This window comes from Medicago sativa, chromosome 3, assembly GCF_051527215.1.
Source record: "Medicago sativa cultivar Bolivia chromosome 3, Bolivia_mono, whole genome shotgun sequence".
NCBI classification, from domain to species: Eukaryota; Viridiplantae; Streptophyta; class Magnoliopsida; order Fabales; family Fabaceae; genus Medicago; species Medicago sativa.
Genome location: NC_140751.1, coordinates 35914800 through 35941821, shown reverse-complemented (window position 1 = coordinate 35941821; position 27022 = coordinate 35914800). Strand labels below are relative to the sequence as shown.

Here is a 27022-nt window from a genome sequence, read left to right as displayed (position 1 = left end):
ATTATTTTTCTGACCTATTAAATGACAAAGTTTAATATTTATTGGATCAACCCAATTAAAATGACACACAAAATATAATTATTTTAAATTATAAAAATATAAATTTCAAAATTTAATCCATTCAAAAAAAATCAAAATTTAATGAATTTTTTTTTGTGAATTTGTCAAAAACTTTTTTATGTAAATTAAATATTCCCTTAAAACAAATGAATATAAAACATTAATTAAAAGGTTAAAAGATTCAAATAATTCATTTTTTTTATACAGATAGGAAAATCGAACTATTTGAATTTTAAATGTCTTCCATTTATTTGTTATAATATACTACTTCAATATTTGTTTGTTTCCATCTTTTTTTTTTGTTTAGTTGTTTCCTTTTTTTTTTTGGTAGTGTTTAGTTGTTTCCTTTAATTAAGGGTTATAATTAACGCTATCATGTAATTTTTTTTTCTATTTCCTGTCTGATCCACCAAATGAAGCATTTTCATTCTAAATAATTAAATGACACATTTTAACCTTTATATAGTCATTCTAATTTAAATGACATATTAATTACTCTTAAATTGCTTTATCATTATATTATCCTTAATAAATGCGAAAATAATTATATTTGAGAACTATATTAAATTATTAAGTATACAAAAATACATGAAAATTTTGTGTTAATATAATTCATTTTGTGGTATATTTGAAAACTATATTAAATGGATTTTTTTCTCAAAAAAAAAATTATTTTGGCTTGTTAAAAATACCAAATACGTGAAACTTAGAAAGGAAAAAAAAACAAAAATAAAAAAGGCATGACATTGAGACAAAAGATTGAAAATAATACAATTTTTGATTGAAATGGTGGGTGGAATCGCTTGCCAATGGATGATATTTATAATAAAGGGTAGATAACAAAATTAACAATATTATTTAATAGTCCCCACAAAAAAATTATTTAATAGTAACTATCTAATTGAAAAATTAAAGGAGAAAAAGTCATATATTGATTGTCAATTAAATAAGATGAAATGACACTTAAAGGATTGTGTATTATCTCATATATGGTCAAAAGAAATAAAAAAGAAACCATGTATATTGCTCAATGGTTGATTGAAGCTTTTGATACATTCTATTGAAGAAACTATGATAAGTGAAAAGCCGTCATAGTAAAACATGATGATTTAAGATGTCTTCTTATTAGAAAAGGTTTGTCCAAATTAGATGATGTGAACCAATTGTATGCAACCTTTATGATGATGTTTAACATGTCCGGAGATGTATTTAAAATCATCAATTAGGATTCATCAAATAAGAGTTCATGTGTAATATACGTTTTTGTGCAAGACAAAAATTCATAAAATAGATATAGATAAAGGCTAAATCAATTTATTGAGATTAGTTTATCGACATATAAATTCATTAAATAATATTCAATAAACCTAAGGTATCTAAACTCTAACATCTTGATTCTATATCAAATAAAAAACATTGTCTTGACTAAAAATTATATTGTTGATGTTGAACATCTTGAAGTCGTAGAATGTAGACACATGCTCTCCAATGAGATCCTGGAAAAGTAACATTATCCATTAACAATTAGATACAAATAAAAAAGAAAATCAACCCCATAATCTACGACCAAGTGATTAAACTTCTATGATTTCAAAACACATAAAAAATAATGAAAAAAATTATGATTTGTTGATGGGGGAAGAGACACATGAAAATAATGAAAAAAAATTGTCTATATATAGGGAAAAAATCATGGCTTGATCAATTTTGATTGGTTGATGAAAACTTAATGAGTCATTGTCCATCTTGATTGGCTGATAAAAAAGCAAATGAGTCATAATTTAATTTGATTGGGTGACAAGAAAACATTAAATGTGATGAAGAATGTGAAGATGCCACATGTACTTTTGCCCATAGAAGTATGCTTTTGTATTATATAAAGATAATCTGAAAGCGAATGACTTCCAATAAATAAAATTTGAGATAAAAAAATCAAGCAAATGACATCCAAAAACTAACAAAAATGTTTATCATAATGTTGGGATAATTTTGAGATTCCTGGTAAGCCTACCTACACTGATATGAATATTTATATTAGGCCAATATCAACCATACAAGTGAGATTGATACCGCATTTTAACACAAAACCATAAGGCATTAGGTACATGGAGCATCTCACTTATATGTTGTTGAAAATTTACTCTTTCATCCAATAGAATGTACAATCACACTTGACATATTAACATATCTTAATCAAGTGTGCGACCATCCGTGCATGTAATTATGTGACATAGTCAATTAATGTCAAACAGATACACAACATGTTCAAAAACGTGGGCTGGAAGTGGTTTCTTGAAGGAGTTGAAGGTTTTTGGGTAAAAAATGAGCATTTTAAAATGAGTTTAGTAAACATGTATTTTGTCAAATCACAATTGTTATAAAGATTCTTCTATTTTCAAATCATTCAAAAGACCAGGCGTGAATGAGTTTGAAATGATAGAGGTTGAATAAAAATAGCATGAAAGCGAATGACATCTAAATACTAATTTTTTAGATAAAATAATTAATAAATGACATTCAAACACCAGCAAAGTAATTCATCTTAATGTTAGAATGATAGATGGAGCCTAAATTAGGTTAGATCACTGTATTAGACTAAGAGCAACCACACAGGTGATATTGACACCGCATGTTCACTCAAATTGTCTAATAAGTATGTATTTTGTCGACTCAACATAATGCTTCTACAATTGTTTATACTGTGACCCACCGAAGACCAAAATGAAAGAATTTAAAATAATTAAAGTTAGACAAAGACATTGCATTAAGGTGAATGACATCAAAAAACTTAAATTTAATAAAATAAAATTAAGCAAATGACATCCCAAAACAAAAAAAAAATATCATTATAGTGTTTGGATTTCAGATAAATCCTACAATGGATTGGATTGTCACATTTGAATATGAGAAACCTCATATGTAAGATGAAAACCACATCTCCATCCGAAACCTAAAGACATTAGGTATATTGGCCACCCCACATATATGTTGTTCAATATCAAAAGTAAAAGTTTCACTCACACATGACACATTAACATCTCTCTCAACATCTACTCTTACATAAAATGTGAAACTTTAACTCGAATTTGACACATTAACATCTCTCCATTAAGTGTCAGACTCTATGTGCCCGTGATCGATCACCGAAATAAGTGAGAATGATACCACTCCCCCAAAATAAGTGAGAATGATACCACTCCTACTCCACCAAAATGTTGAAATAGGATATAATGCAACTGTTGTGCATTTTGAGCGAGCCAACACTGATGTGGATCCACACGTTTTAAAAAATAGATCAGATAAGTGAGAATGATACATCTTCATCCGAAAGGCTTAAGTATGATTTTTTTTTTTACTTATTTGTTGTTCAACTTGAACTCTTTTATCCAGTGTTAGACTTTAACTGACATTTTCTTCATCTTAATATCATCTCCATTAAGTATGACGATATTCTAGCCCGTGCTTGGCACGGGTGTCCATACTAGTCTCAAATCAAATACACAAACAAGCCATTAAACTCATATAAAATAAATAAAATAATCCTAACGAAAAACGGGTTGTTACAACTCTCCCCCACTTACAAAATTTTCTACCTCGAAAATTACCTGAAGAAAACAACTCTGGATACGTCCTTCATCCGACACTCTGATTCCCAAGTAGCGCTCTCACCGGTTGGTCAAAACCAAATCACTTTCACCAATACAATCTCTTTTCCTCTTAAGCGCTTAACTTCTCGATCTTCAATCATCACCGACAAAGTCTCAACGGTTAAATTATCCCTTACTTACAAATCATCCACTTGAATCACATGCGACGGATCATACACATACTTCCTCAACTGAGATACATGAAACACACTAAGCAAATTTGACAGCGACGGTGGTAACGCAATCTGATACGCTACTGCTCTAATCTTCTCGTTGATCTCAAACGGTCCAACAAAATGCGGTGTCAACTTCCTACGCCTCAAAGCACGCCCAACACCGGTTACATGGTTAACTCTCAAAAACACATGATCTCCAACTTGAAACTCAATATCCTTCATCCTCTTATCATGATAACTCTTCTGCCTACTCTGAGACACTTTCATCTTCGCCTTAATCATCTTAAACTTTTTTGTAGTCTCTTGCACAACTTCCATTCCTAACAAAATACTTTCTCTTGACTCATACCAACACAACAGAGTCATACACCGCCTTCCATACAAAGCCACAAACGGTGCCATAGTGCTTCCAAGTCTCTTCTCTACTATTCTATGTTTATTGTTCATATTTGTCTTGTTTTAAGACAGTCCCCACTTGCCCTCTTTCTGCTAATTTGTTGTGTTATTACTACTCATTGATTTATCATTTCAATCTTGAACTATTTTGAAATTCATACATGATGTATCAGCTTATAAGTTTTTGCGTATGTTGCTTGTTCTTACTTCAGATGTCGCTTTTATGATTCATAATAAGATATGATTTACGAAAAATCCGCATAACTATTTCTAAGTCGACCCAAACCTTATGGATTGTTTCCAATCTTCAAAACTTGAGTTTTTCGAGTTCAATTAAGGTGTTTAATGGTATTTAAACTATGATGTGATGGATCTAACTTGTTTTGATTTGAAAATGAGATTTTTCATGAAAAGTGATAAAGAGAGACGAACTTTGAGATTTTCATGAATTCGTCGTATTTGGCCGGTGAAATGCCAAGGTATCCTCTACTGCACTCATATGTGGCCTAGAGGTATGCTTAGTTGAGGCGTTGGAACTTGTTTACTTGGTTTTGACTCAATTGCTCAATTATTTCTAATGTTGTGATTTTGAGAGACGAACTTGTTGAAAATGGTTCCTTTGAGCCGATTACTTTATAGTTGAGGATATGTGGATGATTGTTGAAGGTTGAATATGATGTTCATCATAAAACGTTGTGTTGTTCCGTTTTACTTGATTATGAAGTATATGGAAATGTTGTGATATATTGTGAGTTGATGTTGATGTACGATGTGATGATGACTCTTATATGAATTGTGATTGTTGAATGTGTGGACATGTATACTTGATAATGCAATTATTGTTGAGATAGTCAATGTAATTGGAGGTGTACTTTTACATTGGTGATTTGTAAGAGAGGAGGTGTACTCTTGCATTTGTTATGTTGAAGTTATGCATTATCGGGTTCTTGTTGTATGTCCATGCATCATGATCATATTGAGTCGTATGTGAAATGTAAGAGAGGAGGTGTTCTCTTACATAGGTGATTGGTAAGAGAGGAGGTGTTCTCTTACTTAGATGTTCGGTTGGCATCTATTGTTGTTGTTATGGTACCACATGCATATATGTGTCGAGTATAGGCACGTTGCATATTGAAATGTTATCTTGTTGTTGCATGTGAATGGTGATTGTTGATGATAAGTGTGTTTGATGAATACATACTTGTGACATTTGGAATTTAATGGTCGATGAGTCGTGACATAATTGAATATGTGACTTGATGAATTTATGTATTGGTGAAATTTGGTGAATATTGTGATTGTGTGGGTTGGTGTATATGTACATTGGTGAATTTTGTTGATGGTTGTGAATAATTGGACTATGCTCTAATTTCATGTTTTACTTGTTTGTGATTATAAACTTGGTGAATCAATATGATGATAACTATTTTGATAATAATGATGAGGTGAGAATGGCATATGTATATATGTATATATGATGTGGTGATTCTTGATGATGGTGATTGCTTGCTTATAACTTTGAAATGATGAATTGTACTTGTTGAGTTAAGTATGCTAAACGAGGAATAAGGTAAGTAATCCTTTCATTGATTGATGTTGATAAATGATGAGCTTTTGTCAATGACTTGATTAGAGATTGAATATGTCTGTTATGCTATGATATAATGTGATAGCTTGAGGTTCAAGTAATGGGGGATAATAATCATGTGATGCTAGTATTCTAGGAGGGATGGTTATGTATATGTGATATGTATGAATTCTTGAATGCTATGTTTGTTTTATGTCGATTATGATTAATGTAATGCTTACCCCCAGTGGTTTTGCCGCCTACCTGTCTGTATGGATGGGTAGACGTTGTGCAGGAGTAGTTGCTTGTGGTGAGTGCTTGGATAGCGGGAGCTTTCTCCGTTATCATTTGGCGCCGTAGCTTAGAGCTCTGATTGGGTTGAGTCGGTGTATTATGTTATGTTGTTGAACTCTGTTTTTATTTTATTGTGATGGTCCACGTGTCGGACTTGGAGGATTTTTGTATGATGTTGTATTTTCACCATGGTATATATATTTGGGAGACGTATGAATTACATTCTGCAGTGACTGTTGAGATATGTTATATATATATACATGTATGTTGGATTTTGGTTGTTGCGTTAGACGTAGCGTCTATTTCTTGAATATTGTTATATTCGCATGTTTTATTGCGTAAATAGAAATAGGGCGTTACAAACAACAACTTAACCATCATCATCAAATTCATGATTCCTTTCCACCAACATATACCCAACAACATTCGTAGCACATAAATTATGAATTCATCATTAATCAACAACAACATCATCATTTTCAGCATTTTAAGCTAAAATCTCAAAGTAATTCAACACATATCAATAATAAAATTTAAGCATCAACAACAAGTTTCCAACAATTTTCACATACCCAAAATCATCACTTAATTATGAGCACCAAAATTAACATCCAAAATCATCAATTTCATAATTCATTCAAAACAAATATGACCCATAAGTGAAAAACAAGATTAAAGCTTATTAGGTAGAACAAATCTATCCCCCCTTACCTTGTTTTCTCTTAAGCTAAGACAATCCACCAAAATCTTCACTCCTCTTTTTATTCCCAACTCTCCTCTTCACTTGGGTTCTTCTCTTTTTCTCTATCTTCACTTCTCTCTCAACTCTCTCTATTCTCTCTAGCCACTTTTATGAAAATGAGTGAAATGATTTCTAACCCTAGTTTTTGCACTAGTGTTTTCTATATATACTCCAATCTATTGGGCTAAGTTATCTCAATTCTTATTGGGACTCAAATCTCTAATCACTTAATTCTAAAAAGTTACTACACACTTAACTCACTAAACCATCTCATTAATTACCATCTCAAAATAATTACCTCAAGTTACTACTAACTTAGTAAAAAAAACTATTCTCACTAAAAACACTAAATTACTAATTTAACCTCATTCATCAAATTACCAATATACCCTTATTCTTAAAAAAGACCAAATTACCCTTCTCGACTAAAAATCCACTAATCTCAAATCAAATACACAAACAAGCCATTAAACTCATATAAAATAAATAAAATAATCCTAACGAAAAAACGGGTTGTTACAACTCTTCCCCACTTACAAAATTTTCTACCTCGAAAATTACCTGAAGAAAACAACTCTGGATACGTCCTTCATCCGACTCTCTGATTCCCAAGTAGCGCTCTCACCGGTTAGTCAAAACCAAATCACTTTCACCAATACAATCACTTTTTCTCTTAAGCGCTTAACTTCGCGATCTTCAATCCTCACCGACAAAGTCTCAACGGTTAAATTATCCCTTACTTCCAAATCATCCACTTAAATCACATGCGACGGATCATACACATACTTCCTCAACTGAGATACATGGAATACACTAAGCAAATTCGACAACGAAGGTGGTAACACAATCTGATACGCTACTGCTCTAATATTCTCGTTGATCTCAAACGGTTCAACAAAATGCGGTGTCAACTTCCTACGCCTCAAAGCACGCCCAACACCGGTTACATGGTTAACTCTCAAAAACACATGATCTCCAACTTGAAACTCAATATCCTTCATCCTCTGTAATATCCCACGTAATTTTAAATAAATTGTTGTATCAGTTACATGTCCGAACGGAAATAATTTTCAAAGGATTAATTACTTATTGAGAAATCGACGATATTTGGTAAGTTTCTCGTATTACTATTTCAACGGACATGAGAAATTAAATGGTTACGAATTAACGGAGGATAATTATGTCTTTTTCACTTGAAGGGTATTTTGGTAATCTTGTCACTCAAGATTTTTTTTAAAATTGGCTAAAGGTCAATATTTTCTCACACTTTCTACATTCTTCTTTCCCTAAAAATATCATAATTTTTCTACTCCCACCTTCTAGCTCTCTCACGGTTCTCTCATCCATTCCTCCATTCTTCAATGCAAATCCATTACAAAAACAACATCCAAGCTTGAATGGGATAGGTATGTATGGTTGTGTTAACTTTGGAGCTTTTCTTACAATCTTGGGTTGTAATGCTTGTATGTTGCCATAGATCTTGAACATGGTTCTTGTTGATGTGTAGATGCAAAGAGAAGTGTCAAGATTGAGGAAAGGGCTGAAAGTTGAAATTGAGTGTAAGTACAAGTGATTAATGGCTTGAATTGTGACTAAGTTTTCCAAAAGCTTCCATAACTGATTTTTGGGATAAACATGTTAGGATTGCTGTAGAAATGGGATAGGAGATGTGTGTACATGTTTGATTTGATTCTGGAAAATTTGAGCAGAAATTGAATTGTTTAGAGGTCATAAGCTGTCAGTTAAGTTGTTTTGAGCAAAATGCCTTAAATGACTAAGTTGTGAGTTCAAATTACTGTATAAGTGGTTCATAGGGCTAATAATACATGTTGGAACTTCTGTGTTAAAGGTTGGGTCGAAATATATGTGATAGAAGTTATAAGTTGCTAGTTAAGCCGTTGAAGAATAACTTAAGTTGGAAGTTAAGTTGTTTCAAGTATTATTTTCTAAAGAACAGCTTATGAGAGATATCTTTGATTGACATATGAGTAATGGAAAAATGATAAGATGTTTTAGTAATGTTAAAAGTGCTTAAATGATAATTAAGCTGTTTTCGAAGTGCTTAAGTAGCCAAACGGCGAACTTCTGGTACAGGGACTGAAATGAAATTTTTTGTGTAAGCTGGTTGATGAAGTAAGGCTATGTCACGAGTGGTTTGAATTGTTTCAGAAGGGGCAAAACCTATAAGCTAAGGCATAAGCTATTTTGGGAAAGTGATTATAGAGTTTTGGAGATAGCAGAGCTGCAGATTTTGGGATAAGTTGCTTGCAATTTGCAGGAATGATTCACGGTGAGTTCCTTTTAGTTAGAAACTTCCCTTTGGGTAGTTAAAATTATGACTTTAGAATAATAGAACATGATTTGGTACATTAGAACATAATTTAGTGACATTTTGATTAAGGTTCACACCCTTGCTAGTGTACTCTAAAATAGTTTTTATGTTGATAAATATGCTTATGGTAATGTAGGAGTTAGAGGAAAATTATTATGATAAGTTTTACGTGAGTATGAATAAATATGCAATTTCGGCTAACATTCCGGAAAGTGAGAATTGTTGAATTTTATTACTTTATTTCAACTCTTAGCTAATATAAATTATACTTTTAAAGTGATATGATGGTTTGGTTTGGCTAAGACTCTAAATTCTCATTTTTATCGAATATGTAGCCGAAATTGTATTATGAATATCCTCTAATCATATACTACCATAGTGTATATTTATTTGTGTGAAAGAATGTTTAGAGTAAATTAGCCATTGAAACAAATCATTCATGAGTAGATTTCCAATCATTGGAAAGAAAAGAATTCTAAGTATGGAAGTTCGACTTAATTAGTCGAATTTAATTTATCAGGATATGGGGAAATCTTATAACCTTTTAGGAATGGCATATGACAACGATATGCCTAGAACCTGAATAGGTTAGTATCAGAATTAATTTCAGAATAAAGACGGAATCACTACGTCTTTATTATCAGATTCAGGATGTTATCATTATAAGAAAATCAGTTAAGATAAGTTATTCCTCTCTAGCTCCCCGTCAGTAGTGGAGTTGAGGATTAACTCAGTTATCAGAGAATCAGTTCAGTTTATAATATTAAATAATTTATAAGTCATGGCTTTCGCTATTCCCGCCAGTTGGATACGAAAGGTTCCCGCCAGTTGGAACGGGCACTATCCGTAAGGATGACCCCATGACAATAAGAGGAGTCCGGTATCCCCGTCAGTTGGGTTCCCGCCAGTTGGAAATTATTACCGGTCAGAGTGGAATAAATTCCGGGGTTACTCCACCTGGGTTTATTCCGTAAAATCAACTCAGATAATATTGTTTGTTCAACGCTAACATTTCTAACATAATATGACAGACATTATGATTATAATTATTGAGTTGAGTATTAGTATCAGGATTACATCAGTCTTTTAGACAGCGATCCTAATTATCCCCCGATCGCTCAGTTATGCATGATAAATTGCATAAACCCAAAATGGTTGAGTTTAGAGACAAATGGCGATCCTAGGTTCTCTGAGATTGCCTACAGTCTAGGATAGGTGGAACTCACTGAGACATCCCGTCTCACCCCAATCCCTTTTATTTTATTTCAGAGACACAGGTGGATCGCAAGCAGGGCAGTTCGTGATGAAGTAGAGAAAGAAGCTGGACAATTATGTTTACTTTTCATTGCATGTATGTTGTACACGTCAGTGGTATTATTTTAAATGTATAGACAAGTAGTTTTATGATATGTTCGGAAGAAATTTTATTATTGTAATTTTAATGTATCCAATGCCAAGTTTAACGAGCATACTAGATATCCTAGGTAATTTCTAGTATGGGTGTTACATCCTCTTATCATGATAACTCTTCTGCCTACTCTGAGACACTTTCATCTTCTCCTTAATCATCTTAAACTTTTTCGTAGTCTCTTGCACAACTTCTGTTCCTAACAAAGTACTTTCTCTTGACACATACCAACACTACAGAGTCATACACCCCCTTCCATACAAAGCCTCAAACGGTGCCATAGGGCTTCCAAGTCTCTTCTTTATTATTCTATGTTTATTGTTCATATTTGTCTTGTTTTAAGACAGTCCCCACTCACCCTCTTTCTGCTAATTTGTTGTGTTATTACTACTCTCATTGATTTATCATTTCAATCTTGAACTATTTTGAAATTCATACATGATGTATCAGCTTATAAGTTTTTTCGTATGTTGCTTGTTTTTACTTCAGATGTCGTTTATATGATTCATAATAAGATTTGATTTACGATCTAGAAAATAGTTCTTCTGATTAATGATTCGAAAACCTCGATTATGCCTATTTGTTAATTAAAGAATGGACAAAAGAAGATATGCATAGATCTTGGGTGGATCAACTACAAAGTAAAAAGGTAATGAATGGATCGGCTATAGAAAGATCTTGAGTAGATTGATATACGATCCCAAGAATAATGAAAAATAATAATATCTTGTGCGTTGAATTTATTCAAGAAAGTGCTTTTTTTTTTGCTTAAGTATATTCATAAAGTTTGATGTTTAATAATATTATGATTTATTGTTTTATTATTTCTTTGATCCCTTTTGAATGTATTAGGTACTAGATTTCTAGGAAAATCAAATGCATCGTGCTATATTTTGGCTTGCACCCAAGAATATAGTCGGTGACCTAAGATGCTCAACTTTTCCAATTATCAACAAAGAAGTCTTTTAGATCACATTTATGTTTCTTCTTCTTCATATTCATCAAGTGATGAAAGTGACCTCTCTAATGATGACACGCCTAAGAATTCAGTTTTTATGACCTTGTGACAAATGGAGACGATCAATATCAACTTACCCCGGATCCTTTTTGGCGTATACCACCAAGTTTAGATCCTAGAGTTTTCCTAGTAGTTGGCGTGTTCACTGTTCAATGTTATTCCTCTTCTAAATGGAGATTAATTCCAACAAAGAAAAAAATATGAAGAAATACATGAACATATCCTACAAAATTCTTTTGTTTGTTATAAAGCTTGGGAGTGGCAACACGATATATCTTGTGATGATCAAGAGGATGTTTCTCAAGAAAAAATATCCTCTGGATCATTACAAGATATATCGCATCACCACTCCCGAGCTTTATCACAAACAAAAGGATTTTGAATGACATGTTCACGTATTTCTTCATATTTTTTTCTTTGTTGGAGTTAACCTCCATTTAGAACAGGAATCACATTGAACAGTGAACACGCCAACTACTGGAAAAACTCTAGGAGTTGAACTTGGAGGTATACACCAAAGAGGATCTAGGGTAAGTTGATCCCGACTATCTCCATTTGTCACAAGGTCATAAAGGGCTGACTTCTAAGGTGTGTCACCATTAGATAGGTCACTTTCATCACCTTAAGAAGAATAAGAAGAAGAAACATATATGTGATCTGGTAGACTTATTTGTTGATTATTAGGAAAACCTGAGTCTGTTAGATCATTGACTAGATTCTTGGGTACAAGCCAAAATATAGCACGAAGCATATGATTTTCCTAGAAATTTAATATTGATACATTCACAAAAGGATCAAAGAAATATTAAAACAATAAACCATAATAATGTTAAACGTCAAAACTCATGAATATACTTAAGCAGGAAAAGGCACTTCATTCAATAAATTGAAAGCACAAGAGTATTTTATCATTATTCTTGGGAATGTATATCGATCCACTCAAGATCTTTTTTTCTATAGTCGACCCACTCAAGATCTTTTATTGTATAGTCGATCCATCCAAGATCTATGCACATCTTATTTTGTACATTCATGAAATAATATTTTAGCATAACTGAGGTTTTCGAATCATCAATCAGAAGAACTATTTTCTATCCGGTAAATAAATGCTTATTATGAGTCATAAAAACGGCGTTTGAAGTTAAAAAAAAAAAAACATAGACAAAAACTTATAATCTGATACATGGTATATGAGTTTTAAAATAGTTCATGATTGAAATGATAAATCAATGAGTGTATCAATAACACAAGAAATCAAGTGAAAGAGATGCAAGTGGGGACTAACTTCAAATAAGACAAGTGGACCATAAACATATAATAACATAGAAGAGACTTAGAAACACTAACCAGACAGAAAGAATGAAAGACAATGTAGAAGGATAGGAATGAGGACTAGAAATGATATGCTAGAGATGTTTGCGGATATGATAATATTTGGTTATTCAAAAGTTTGATAGTTGATTCTGCTCCATTTAAAGAAAAACAAATTAAAATAACCCTATTGGGTCTTTTCGAAACTAGCTTGTGTGTCCTGGTTCCTTTATGGGTTGGGGGAGTATAATATGAAGAACGAAATGACAATTAAAGTTACATGTTATTCTAAAGCGCAAGAACGAACATCACCAAATGAAATGTAACTATAAAAAAACGCCAACAATGAAAGACTCACTCTTGTTAATACAATCGAAATATATTCTTTAAGGGAAATTAGACATCACAAAATGAAAACATGTGTGATTTTCTAGAAATGTGAGCAGAAAAAATTTCCCCCCAAATACATATTTGTTTTAGGGCTCCTATTAATATTATTATTTTTACATTTGACCAACCTTTATATGTCTTAGACTTACACAATTCAAATTTAACTATTTTATATGATACTAGTGACATATAGAAGAAAATCAACAAAAGTAGCCAAAGAAAACAAACCTCACAACTAGCCATGTAATCAATGGCCTTTACCTTTTCTGAGTTAGCATTTACGCTGACACCTGAAGATGAATTTCCACACAATGCTCTCCAAGTAACCATTGGCTTCCAACTCGATCTTGTACCTTCTTTGAGAACATCAATAACAATAATTGATTCACCGTTCCTCCAATATTTTTGGAATTTAAATTTCTGCAAATCATAAATATAATTCAATGTTTCTTTTTTGACAAAAAATATAGTTCAGTGTTGGTACAACACTATTGAAACCAAAATATGATGCTCCTTTTCAAAAATAATACAATTTAATCAAAGCACATTAGACAAATTATCATTTTTTTTAATCATCAAATAAATTTACTAGTAACCTCTATCATGAGCACAAGAAATGCCCAAGATAATGGCATAAATACAATACAAGTATAAGGCTATGAAGCATAAGAACTAAGAAAACCCACACAAAGACCACCCTAGCAACAAACCAAAGAGTGTATTTATGCTCTACTACATTTTGATTAATTGATGAATACATACAAGTATGTTACAAGGGCTCAATGATTTCTACAAAAATTATTTCAATTTCAATAGACACTTCATCATGAATAGTAGCCTGGGAACTCAATAAATAAAAGAAACCCTGAAGGAACATGGAAAAAAATACATTACAGCCAAACTGAAACTCAAATTACAATAATCACATGCATTTTGATCAATTGATGAATATATGGGTTCAAAATATGTTCCTAATTCTTTTTTTATATAGTAAAATTCACATTTCATCAAGTGAGTTGTGTTTGTGTTAGACTATCACAAGTAATATGGTTCCTTCACATGAGACATGTCAACAAACAAAAAACGAAAGTTTTCAATTGAAACACATTCATCTATACGCGTGAAAAAAAACAAAAAAAGGGAAGAAAAAATTTAATCTAACCTGAAAATTATTGTGAGTGAAAAATCCATGTGGTTTCGAAAACAAAATGACGTGTTTGTTATGCTATAAAATTAATGATATGCATGAGTTATCATCATATAGCAATAGTTCTTATTTATATAAGATAGTAGATATCATAAGAGATAAGTATGAAGGCCAGAATTGAATAAATCGCGAACTTTTATCGAAAAGGAAATAAGAAAAATCGGGTAACTCATACAATGTACTTTAAACAAAGAATTGAATCTAATCAATTAACTACCTTAAAATATTGGTCAAAAATAAAGAATTATATTTAAATGACTAACTACCAAAAGAATTTGGTATAAAAAAAGGGTCCTCCTAACCGGTGCTCCCGGGGGCACTGGTTAAGCATACCATAAAAGAGAATTATTACCTAAAAGGAAACTGATTTTGACTTTATTATAAATTAATTACATAATTTCAATGTATTAACTACTGTATAATTTCCTTTTTTTATATCCTTAACCAGTGCCCCCGGTGCACCGGTTAGCATTTCCCATAAAAAAATACCAACAAAAAAAAGAATTAAATTCGATCAACAAATACAATACTGATTGGTCAATTTGGACAGGAAAAATATACAATTTTATAAATATTTTTAACTTTATACCTTATGATATTTAATGAGTGTATTTATGACTTTTTTTTATGGTGTATCAATGGATTTGACTATTGACTTGACTCTTGACTAGGACAACTGATTTTCCATTAAATAAAATCATTTCATCAATTTGGATTGAATGTAGCGAAAGGGTTAGATTCCGGGGCTTTTTATCTACATCTATTTGTTACTTTGTAAGAGCGATAAAATACAATTGTATTGTCTATTGATGAACTCTATTGATGGTCACATTACTCTTCTACTCGTGTTTGTCTCTCTCATAAATAGACATTAAATAAAGGTCGATAAGTTGACCAAATTCAAACTTCAAATTTTTGAATCTCGAAATAAAAAAATAAAAAAGTTCTTGTGATAATGACATAAAGATTTCATCTTGACAATTATGAATGACTCACTTTCTGTTAGAAGTGAGCTCCAATCAAAGTGAATTTATGTGCGCTTAGATGTTGCAACAAAGTTGAGACAATTAACCATGTGTTCATGTGGTAGGAAAAAAAATTGGATTGTTCAATTCCTCTAGAGTGTTGATGATAACAAAGTATTGAAGAATAATTAGATATGTTAATATATGTTCAAGTGTGAAAGACCATTGATTAATTTTTAACAAGGTTTAAACATGTATAAAGAGCATCAGAAGCACAGGAGAAGCTAAAAGACTCTTAAATCATTTTCAAACTTAATCCATGATTAAACGAAACACTTAAATCACATCAAGGCATCAATTCCCCATTCAAAATCATAATTGTTTACCGATTTTATCAAAAATTCAAAAACACATATAATCACTTTTTAAAACCATGAACTTATCACTTAAATTTCACCAAAACAGAACTTACACACACCGCATAGTATATCAAAGATATATTATTCAAGTTTAACACCATTCATCATCAGTTCACCAATTATCATGTTCAAACCCATTTTCCTAAAATTCACCAAAAAACAACAACTTAACCATCATCATCAAATTCATGATTCCTTTCCACCAACATATACCCAACAACATTCGTAGCACATAAATTATGAATTCATCATTAATCAACGACAACATCATCATTTTCAGCATTTTAAGCTAAAATCTCAAAGTAATTCAACACATATCAACAATAAAATTTAAGCATCAACAACCAGTTTCCAACAATTTTCACATACCCAAAATCAACACTTAATTGTGAGCACGAAAATTAACATCCAAAATCATCAATTTCATAATTCATTCAAAACAAATATGACCCATAAGTGAAAAACAAGATTAAAGCTTAATTCTTATTGGGACTCAAATCTCTAATCGCTTAATTCTAAAAAGTTACTACACACTTAACTCACTAAAACATCTCATTAATTACCATCTCAAAATAATTACCTCAAGTTACTACTAACTTAGTAAAAAAACTATTCTCACTAAAAACACTAAATTACCAATTTAACCTCATTCATTAAATTACCAAAATACCCTTAGTCTTAAAAAAGACCAAATTACCCTTCTCGACTAAAAATCCACTAATCTCAAATCAAATACACAAACAAGACATTAAACTTATATAAAATAAATAAAATAATCCTAACGAAAAACGGATTGTTACAACTCTCCCCCACTTACAAAATTTTCTACCTCGAAAATTACCTGAAGAAAACAACTATGGATACGTCCTTCATCCGACTCTCTGATTCCCAAGTAGCGCTCTCACTGGTTAGTCAAAACCAAATCACTTTCACCAATACAATCACTTTTTCTCTTAAGCACTTAACTTCGTGATCTTCAATCCTCACCGACAAAGTCTCAACGGTTAAATCATCCCTTACTTCCAAATCATCCACTTAAATCACATGCGACGGATCATACTCATACTTCCTCAACTGAGATACATGAAATACACTAAGCAAATTCGACAATGAAGGTGGTAACGCAATCTGATATGCTACTGCTCTAATCTTCTCATTGATCTCAAACGGTTCAACAAAATGCGGTGTCAACTTCCTACGCCTCAAAGCACGCCCAACACCGGTTACATGGTTAACTCTCAAAAACACATGATCTCCAACTTGAAACTCAATATCCTTCATCCTCTTATAATGATAACTCTTCTGCCTACTCTGAGACACTTTCATCTTCTCCTTAATCATCTTAAACTTTTTCGTAGTCTCTTGCAAAACTTCTGTTCCTAACAAAGTACTTTCTCTTTACACATACCAACACTACAGAGTCATACACCTCCTTCCATACAAAGCCTCAAAAGGTGTCATAGTGCTTCCAAGTCTCTTCTCTATTATTCTATGTTTATTGTTCATATTTGTCTTGTTTTAAGACAGTCCCCACTCACCCTCTTTCTGCTAATTTGTTGTGTTATTACTACTCTCATTGATTTATCATTTCAATCTTGAACTATTTTGAAATTCATACATGATGTATCAGCTTATAAGTTTTTGCGTATGTTGCTTGTTTTTACTTCAGATGTCATTTTTATGATTCATAATAAGATTTGATTTACGATCTAGAAAATAGTTCTTCTGATTCATGATTCGAAAACCTCGACTATGCCTATTTGTTAATAAAGAATGGACAAAAGAAGATATGCATAGATCTTGGGTGGATCAACTATAGAGTAAAAAGGTAATGAATGGATCGGCTATAGAAAGATCTTGAGTGGATTGATATACAATCCCAAGAATAATGAAAAATAATAATATCCTGTGCGTAGAATTTATTCAAGAAAGTGTTTTTTTTTTTTTTGCTTAAGTATATTCATAAAGTTTGATGTTTAATAATATTATGATTTATTGTTTTATTATTTCTTTGATCCCTTTTGAATGTATTAGGTACTAGATTTCTAGGAAAATCAAATGCATCGTGCTATATTTTGGCTTGCACCCAAGAATATAGTCGGTGACCTAAGATGCTCAACTTTTCCAATTATCAACAAAGAAGTCTTTTAGATCACATTTATGTTTCTTCTTCTTCTTATTCTTCAAGTGATGAAAGTGACCTCTCTAATGATGACACGCCTAAGAATTCAGTTTTTATGACTTTGTGACAAATGGAGATGATCAATATCAACTTACCCCGGATCCTTTTTGGTGTATACCTCCAAGTTTAGATCCTAGAGTTTTGCTAGTAGCTGGCGTGTTCACTGTTCAATATAATTCCTCTTCTAAATGGAGATTAATTCCAACAAAGAAAAAATATGAAGAAATACATGAACATATCCTACAAAATTCTTTTGTTTGTTATAAAGCTTGGGAGTGGCAACACGATATATCTTGTGATGATCAAGAGAATGTTTCTCAAGAAAAAATATCCTCTGGATCATTACAAGATATATCGCGTCACCACTCCCGAATATAAAACAATAAACCATAATACTATTAAACGTCAAAACTCATGAATATATTTAAGCATGAAAAAGCACTTCATTGAATAAATTCAAAGCACGAGAGTTTTTTGTTATTATTCTTGGGAATGTATATCGGTCCACTCAAGATCTTTTTTTCTATAGTCGACCCACTCAAGATCTTTTATTGTATAGTCTATCCATCCAAGATCTATGCACATCTTATTTTGTACATTCATGAAATAATACTTTAGCATAACTGAGGTTTTCAAATCATGAATCAGAAGAACTATTTTCTATCCGGTAAATAAAATCTTATTATGAATCATAAAAACGGTTGTAACAACCCGATTTTTTGCTAGATTTAATTTAATTATTTTTATGTGTGTTTGTATGTGTTGTTATGTGATTAATTGCCTCTGTGTTCAATTTTGGTTGGGAGTTGTAGAATTCGGGGTTAGTAGGGTATTTTAGTCATTTTGGACTTAGGAGCATTTTGGTCATTTTGTGAGTAGGGGTAATTTAGTAATTTTGAATAGGATTATTTTTAGTACTTAGTGAGAGCCGTTGTTATTTTACTAAGTACTAGGGATTTGTAGTGAATTGTTTTATAACCGGTAAGTGACCGTTATTGTTATATTTTACCGTTAAGTGGGTAGAAACATTTTGAATTGGATTAGTAAATGGGTTAGGCCCATTAAGGCATTGTGAGTTAAGCCCAATTATGTAGAGCCTATATAAACTCTAGTTGTTAGAGAAAATAGGGTTACATAATCATTTTTACACATTTTGAGAAGAGATAGATAGATAGAGAGAGAGAGAGAGAGAGAGAGAGAGAGAGAGAGAGAGAGAGAGAGAGAGAGAAGATAAGGGTTTCGAAGAGGATAAGCTAGGAGAGCTAGAGGAGAGTGGAGATTCAAGGATTGGAGCTAAAGTGAAGCCTTAGCTTGAGTTTGTGAAGAATTAAGGTAAGGGGGTTAGATTTCAATCCTAATCTTTAGTAGTAGCTTCTTCCTGAATTTCTTTTTTTTTTTAAACAAAGGAGAGAGCAGTCAAGCTGCTACCCCATAATATATTGAAAAAACAAGGAAAACAAGAAAATAAAATACAAAAGAGGGGGGACAACAACCAAAACCCTCAAAAGCTTAGGAAACCCTATAGTTGGGAAACCCTAACTTGTTCTTCAATAAATCTGGGTTAATCTCTGCTGGAGCTTGAGAAAACCAACTATAAGATACTAAGGAAAGACCTATGTTTGCCATAATATCTGCACATTTGTTCCCCTCCCTAAAAATATGAGTTACAAAGAAATTCATAGAGGATAACAAATAAATACAGTTGTCCCATCTATTCCTGAGATTCCAAGGTACCGATTTGGAAGATTTAAACGCGAGGTAAACTAACATTGAATCAGTTTCCAGCCAAAGAGAGTGCCAACCTTTATGGTAAGCAATCTCAATTGCTACCATAGCGCCAATTAGCTCAGCATGAAGAGCAGAAGATAGTCCAATATTGATAGCAAATGCTCCTAAGAATTCAGAGTTTGCATTCCTAAAGAGACCACCGCAAGCTGAAGTACCCGGATTACCATTGGAAGCCCCGTCCGAGTTGCTTTTTACCCAGTTGAGAACAGGAGGAGACCAGATTACCTCCTTGATGGTTTGAGGTTTTGCAGGGTTGAGATTGACTCTAAAGTTTTTCAATATGACAAATTCCAATATAGATGATCTAGCAGTGAGGCTTGTATTGTTTCGTGACAAAGAGCTGCTAGAAATGATCATGTTTGTAGCTGAGTTGATGGAGATAATCTTGTCATTAAATCTTCTTTGATTTCTACACCACCAGATCGTGTTGAGACAATTGATGATGGCAGAAAGAATAACTAGCTTGCACTGAGGTGACCATGTCATTTCATACACTTTAAACAGATCAGAAAAAGATATAAGACTGAAATTATTGTTAGTAATTGTTCTAAACCAATTCCAAATCTGAGTAGCAAAAGGACAAACCAAAAACAAGTGGGCAGTTGATTCAGCATCTAAGTGACAAAGACTGCAAATTGATGGTAATTGACAACCTCTTTTGATTAGGTGGTCATCAGTTGTCATCCTTCCTTGAAGGATTCTCCACAGCAGTAGTGACTTGGATGGAGGAATTGCAGCATTCCAGATGTATTTACACCAAGCAGGTTGTTCAACAGTATTGTTGGATTGGAACACGTATGCATCTTTAAAAGATAAGTTACCATCATGAGAGTGTTTCCAAATCAGCCTATCTTCTTTGTGTTTGAAAGGAATGGTGATCAGATTCAGCTTCTGTTGAAGAGATAGACATGCAAGATGAATTTCCTGAGGGACATTCCATATTGAGTTATGAATGAATGAAGATACCGTTGAAGAAACTGAGATGTGGAGATTAGCAAGAATATTGTAAGTTGAGATAAGAGGCTCTCCACACCAAGAATCACACCAAAAATTGATGTTTTCTCCATTCCCAATCTGCCAAGTACAGTTGTTAATGATTGTGGGAAATTTATGCTTGGCACTGCACAATATGGATGAAGAAATATGATGAGCAATAGGAGTTTGATTTCTCAGAACCCTACTCCTCATAAAAGTTGCCCATTGTAGATTTGACTGACAAATTTCCCAGCAAAGCTTGAGATTTCCTGCTTCATTAATCCAAGACAGATTTCTTATGCCCAATCCCCCTTCCTTAGTAGGAGTACAAACTTTGTGCCAAGAGACGGTAACAAGTTTTTTTTATTAATATCCCCACTCCAAACGAAATTTCTCATACATCTTTCCAAATCTTTAATCAAATTAACTGGCCAGGAGTAGATTGAAAGACAATGAATGAGCATGCTTTGAACAACACTCTTAACCAATTGCACTCTACCTGCCATGGATAGAAGGGATGCTTTCCAACTAGCCAGTTTGAGTTTGAACTTATCAGCAATGGGTTGAAAATAAGACTTTTTAGGTTTGCCTTTGAAAATTGGGACACCTAAATAGGTAAAAGGTAAAGACCCAATTTTAAAACCTAGCAACGATGCTATTTGAGAAAGTTTGTGATTAGGAATTGAACCAGAGAAGATTGATGATTTATGTGGATTGACCAACTGACCTGAAGCTTCAGCATAATCAAAGAAGATCTGCTTAAGACAGTTTATGTTTGAAATGGTACCTTTACAGAAGATCATCATGTCATCAGCATACAGAATGTGTGATGGAATAGGAATGTCTCTGGTGCCCTGAATAAGCTTTAACTTGCCAGCCATTACCTTTTTAGTCAAACATCTGCTAATAACTTCCTCAGCAAGACAAAATAAGAGTGGGGATAGAGGATCACCCTGTCTCACTCCTCTTGTACAATTAAAATAGCCATGCATCTTCCCATTTATAGAAACTGATAGCTTAGCAGACAACAAGATTGAATGAATCCAATTGCAAAAAGTCTCATTAAAACCAAACTTCTTTAAAACCTTTAAAAGAAATGACCAATCAAGAGTGTCAAAGGCTTTCGCAATGTCCACTTTCAATGCAAGATTTCCACCAAAAGATTTTTTGTGAAGAATATTGATAGCTTCTAAAGTGGGGCATATGCAGTCTTTAATACTCCTGCCTTTGATGAAACCTCTTTGTTGCACAGATGTGATTGCAGGCATAAAAGATGAAAGCCTATCAGCTAGAATCTTTGATATGATTTTGAACTTGAAGTTGGCAATGGCTATTGGTCTGTAGTCATTCACTGTATCTGCATTGTTAGTCTTAGGAATAAGAACAATATTATTAGAGTTAAAACCTGGCAAAATCCAACCAGTTGTGAAGAATTGCAAAATAGCCTTTGTTACATCATATTTGATGATGTCCCAATAGGTTTGAAAAAATAGTGCTCCAAATCCATCTGGGCCAGGGGCACTATTGTTGTTCAAAGAAAAAACAACATGAAAAATTTCATCTTCAGAAGGAATGCTGGTAAGCAAACTGTTTATTCTATCTGTTATCAAATTAGGAATCACTTCATCTATCAAACCATTGTCTGAGATATTAGATGAATTGTTGAAGAGAGATTGAAAATGATTGACAATGTGCACTGAGATATCATCAGGATCAGAAATCACTGTATCATTGTTTTGATAGATGTTATGAGGCTAGAAGCATTTCTGATTTTGGCTAATCTGTGGAAGTAAGTCGTGTTCCTGTCACCATCACTGTGCCACTTTGCCTTAGATTTTTGTTGCCAGAAAAACTCTTCCACATTAAGGGCATGTTCCAAAGATGCTTGAGCAATTTGTTCCTGCTGCATTAGATGATCAGAATGTCCATTTGAATCTATGTTGGATTGAATTTGGTTAAGCTTTTCAGTTGCTAACTTAACCAAATCATGCACATTTCCAAATGTATCTTTATTCCATTGCTTGAGAACCTCTTTCAAGTTTTTAAGCTTTTGACTGAGAATAAACATTGGACAGCCCACTATAGAGTTACTCCAACTGTTTTTAATGATCTTGTAACAATCTTGATGAGCAACCCACATTTTCATAAATTTAAATTGGGAAGAAAATTAAATATCCTCATTTCTGAATTCTAAAAGAATGGGAAAATGATCCGACTTTAGCTTGGTGAGTGTAGAACAAGAGACCTGATTGCAGTCATTGAACCATTGTTGATTACAAATAGCATGGTCCAGTCTCCTTTGAATATGAAATCTTCCTTTCCTACCACTGGACCAAGTGAAGGTTGCACCTCTAGTTGGAATACGGATAAGATTGGCATTATTGGACCAAGCTTGGAAATCTTCTATTGGAGTATTTACGGGTCTGAAGTTACTTTTTTGTTCATGCGCCCCTAAAATCATGTTAAAGTCTCCAATCATGCACCAAGGCAACAGATGGTTAATTTGAATTTGAGATAAAACCTCCCAAAGCTTCCTTCTTTTGATGTAACATGTTGAGGCATATATTGCTGTAATTCCATAAAGTTTTCCATTCAAAGGAACATGAAATGCAACATGCTGGTTATCAGATGACACTATAGTAGGATTGATGGAATTTTTACAAAAACACCATAGATTAGGGGTCAAGTTGCCTCTATTGTTAATGGCAAAAAGCTTGAAACCGAGCCTGTGTACCCAAAACAATGAGAATTTAGAGATTTTTAACCAAGGTTCAGCAATACAAAAAATGTCAGGTTTGTGAGAAACTAAGAGTTTCTTTAGTGCCAACTTAAAAGGGGAGTTGGCTATCCCTCTAAGGTTCCAGAATAAGCACTTCATTTCAAGGAGTTGGATGGTCCAACCCTTGATCTGATGGGGTATTTACTTTTGACGGTATCAGTCTTTTGAGATTTCTAGGCACTTTTAGTTAAAACTTTCTGGAAACCCTCTTTATCAACCAACTGAGGCACCTTATTAGGGACAGAAGAATGAGTCACCTGATTCATCATAGGCTGATTGGTTACTGAAACAACCTGTTCAACTTCAAAGGATTCTTCATTAGCTAAATTTGCCCAAGAGTTACGAAGGAATTCCTTGTCTGATTGAACCAAATCATCATGATTTATGGAAGCAGGGCTGTTAGAACTCACATCCACCAATTGTTGCGTAGCTTCAACAAATGAACCATCGGTTTCAGCATCACTACTGTTAACTTCAGCATCCTTGAAAGCTACATTGCTATCTTTTGCTATTTGCTGATTATCAACCAAAGCCGGCTGGTGTGCATCTGTATTGTCATTGATTTCCTTTTCTAATTCAACATCAGCAGGGCTGTTACTTGAACTGGAAACCTGTTGGACAACCTCCAGAGCTTTATCTTTTGGAGCATAAATCTGCCGTGGTTTAGAGTCAATGATCACAGTTTTTTTCCCTTTGTTCTCTTTCAATCTTCTGCATATATCAACATAGTGACCAGTGGCAATGACAATAGGTACAAAAATCCGGAAGATTTTCATATTCAAAATCTACAAAGAAAGCAAAACCCTTTCTTTCAACAAGAACTCTATATCTCAGCTCTAGACTTAAATCCAAATCTACCAAAACCCGAACAAAATGACCAAAAAATCTTTCTATTTTAGGTTTATTAGTAATGGAATTAGTGCAAATAGGAGTACCTACACTAGAGGCAATAACAAAGAGTATTTTCTTTCTCCAATATTCCTGTGATAATCCATAGATACGTAGCCAAACCTGCGCCATTTTTTGATGTTGCATGCTAGCATTAAAGTCTGGAGTCCAAGCAAAAAGCTTCAATACACCTGGATTCAAAGCCCATGATCCCATAGATCTGACCCTTCTCAAGTCCTCCAAGGAAGTAAAAGTGAAATCATAAAAACCTTTTCCTATTGAAGTAACACCCCATCTCCCAATGGACTTCCATAGCACTGACAGTTTAGAGCGCAAGTTATCAATGGTGACAGGAGCTGATCCTTTGGGCCAAATAATCCTCCCGTGCAAACTGAGTTTGGATTCTTCCATACCAGCTTCATACTCATCATCTGGAATAGAAATAGCAAAGTGGTCTCCCTTCATGCAAGGTTTCGGTAGCTGGTTAAGAGAAATATCACACACATTACTTAGAGCTTGGGCAAAAGTTTTTTGGTGAGTCTGTGTTGTTGGATCGGTCTTGCTGTTGGATTGGATGATGGGAATAGGTTCATAGTGTAGGCAGCGCCAAGGAACAGAGAAGGTTGCAGGCGGTGGTGGTACGGTGGTCATAGTTAGGTAGATACGGTTTAGTGGAATAATAGGTGGATATTTTGGTAGTAGGAATTGTTTAATGAACAGTAAGAAATCACCCTGAAATCGCCATAGCACATTGTCTGCCACTCCTCTTCAACTAAAAATCATGATATGGTATGATTATAAAAATTTGTGCTTAATTGTGATGATATGGTTATGTACATGAATTGAATGATAATTGTGTTGTTGTTGTTGAATTTGTATGTCAAAATGGGTATATATGAATATGAAATGTTTTCGGTGAAATGATGAGTCATAATTTAGTCTATTTTTATGCATTATTTAGTATCGTTTTATTTAGATTTAGTTTTATTTTATTTTAATTTTATTTCCTTTTTGAATCTTTTAATTCAAATTGCATTTTATTTTATTTCAGGAACGAATATATGATGGAAGGTGTCTTGGAGCAAAAGAAAGAGGTCTGGAGCAAATACAGTGCAAAAATACGAAGATACGGAGACAAAAATATGTCTCCCACAAGTCAGAAGCTTGGCACGGCCCATGCCAACATGTGGCACGGCCGTGCCACCCTCCAGAGGCTCTTTTGCTGCTTTTTCTTCGGGCCCAAGTTACCCTGTTGTAGTTTTACTGATTAGCCCTTATAGTTGCTTAGATTTTAAGTCAATTGTAAATCTATAAATAGAGTAGCTCTCCATCATAAACATTCATCTTTTCTTGGAATTCAATAAGTGACAATTGTCTTTCTAATAAAAGTTCATCTTTTTATTTACCTTCTTGTTATTTATTTTATGCTTTCTCTCTTCTCCCCCATGTATACGATGAACATGAGTGAGTAGACTTCTTCTTGTCTTGGGATTATTGGATAAGTCTAATGACATAATCCTAATCGAACCAAGCTTAAACCCTAATTTCATGTAGCCGTAATTTCTAATCTAGATTCACCGTTTTAACATGGATTAACCATTATCAAACTGTAGAAGCGAAAGTGGAGGGTTTGATAATTGTTAATCCATCATCCCAAATATCAATTCATAATGCGACAGCGGAGCTTTGATATTAGAACAAGTGAATCTAGACAATAATTGCAAAGGCAGCGAAATAGTCTTTGCAATTATTGAGACATGTGTAGTTTCAATCCTTATAAGCTTCTTCTAGTAATCAAGTCAGCGAAATAGGCTTGGTTGCTAGGGGTAAACTCTCACCGGACTTGATCGAAAAGGTGAGGGGCTAAAGGGAAACCGGTCTTTAGAAATTAAGGTGTAAACCATGAAATTAGATGTTAAAGTCTTGGCTACAAAAGGATTAGTTATTATGACGAACCAATAATCCCGGGGCATCTTTTTATTATTGTTATTTACCTTCAGCCAATTAAACCTCCTTTTTATAAACTTTCTTCTCCTCTAATCATTTTCTAAAAGTTAGTTAGATTGAACAACTCCCTAGCGGAACGATACTCTTTTACTACTATTACTTCGATAGACCGTGCACTTGCGGTTTGGCCTATCAAGTTTTAGGTGCCGTTGCCGGGGAGTTAACTAATTTAATTAACTTTTTCTTTTTGATTAGAATTCTTTTTCTTTTCTTTTCTTTACTTCTTTTATTTTTCTTTTATTTTTCTTTCTGTTATCGTTACCTTCTTGGGTTCTCAACCTTTTATGCGAAGGACTAGAAATCGAGTGGTATACATACCCGAGATCGAAAGGTTTTTACATAGAAGGAGGTGAGAGGCACTCTCAAAGAGCATGCAACACTGTCTACGGCTGAGCCACAAGCTGTTATTGTGTACCCAACGGTTGAGGATGACAATTTTGAAATTAAGCCTGCCCTACTTAACTTGGTGCA

At 33.4% G+C, this 27022-nt stretch overlaps 1 long non-coding RNA gene across 2 annotated transcripts in view; it reads left to right on the top strand.

Moving 5' to 3' along the window:
* The first annotated feature begins 7893 nt into the window (after window positions 1-7893).
* LOC146937364 (uncharacterized) overlaps window positions 7894-27022 on the top strand; it is a 100948-nt gene continuing 81819 nt past the window's right edge. Inside the window, exons 1-4 of one of the 2 annotated variants that reach the window (XR_015030927.1) lie at window positions 7894-8288; window positions 8390-8441; window positions 8977-9172; window positions 10484-10683. This is a non-coding gene — a long non-coding RNA (uncharacterized LOC146937364). Of the gene's footprint in view, window positions 8289-8389; window positions 8442-8976; window positions 9173-10483; window positions 10684-27022 lie in introns of those variants that run through there. The other variant, XR_015030926.1, reaches the window with a different exon arrangement.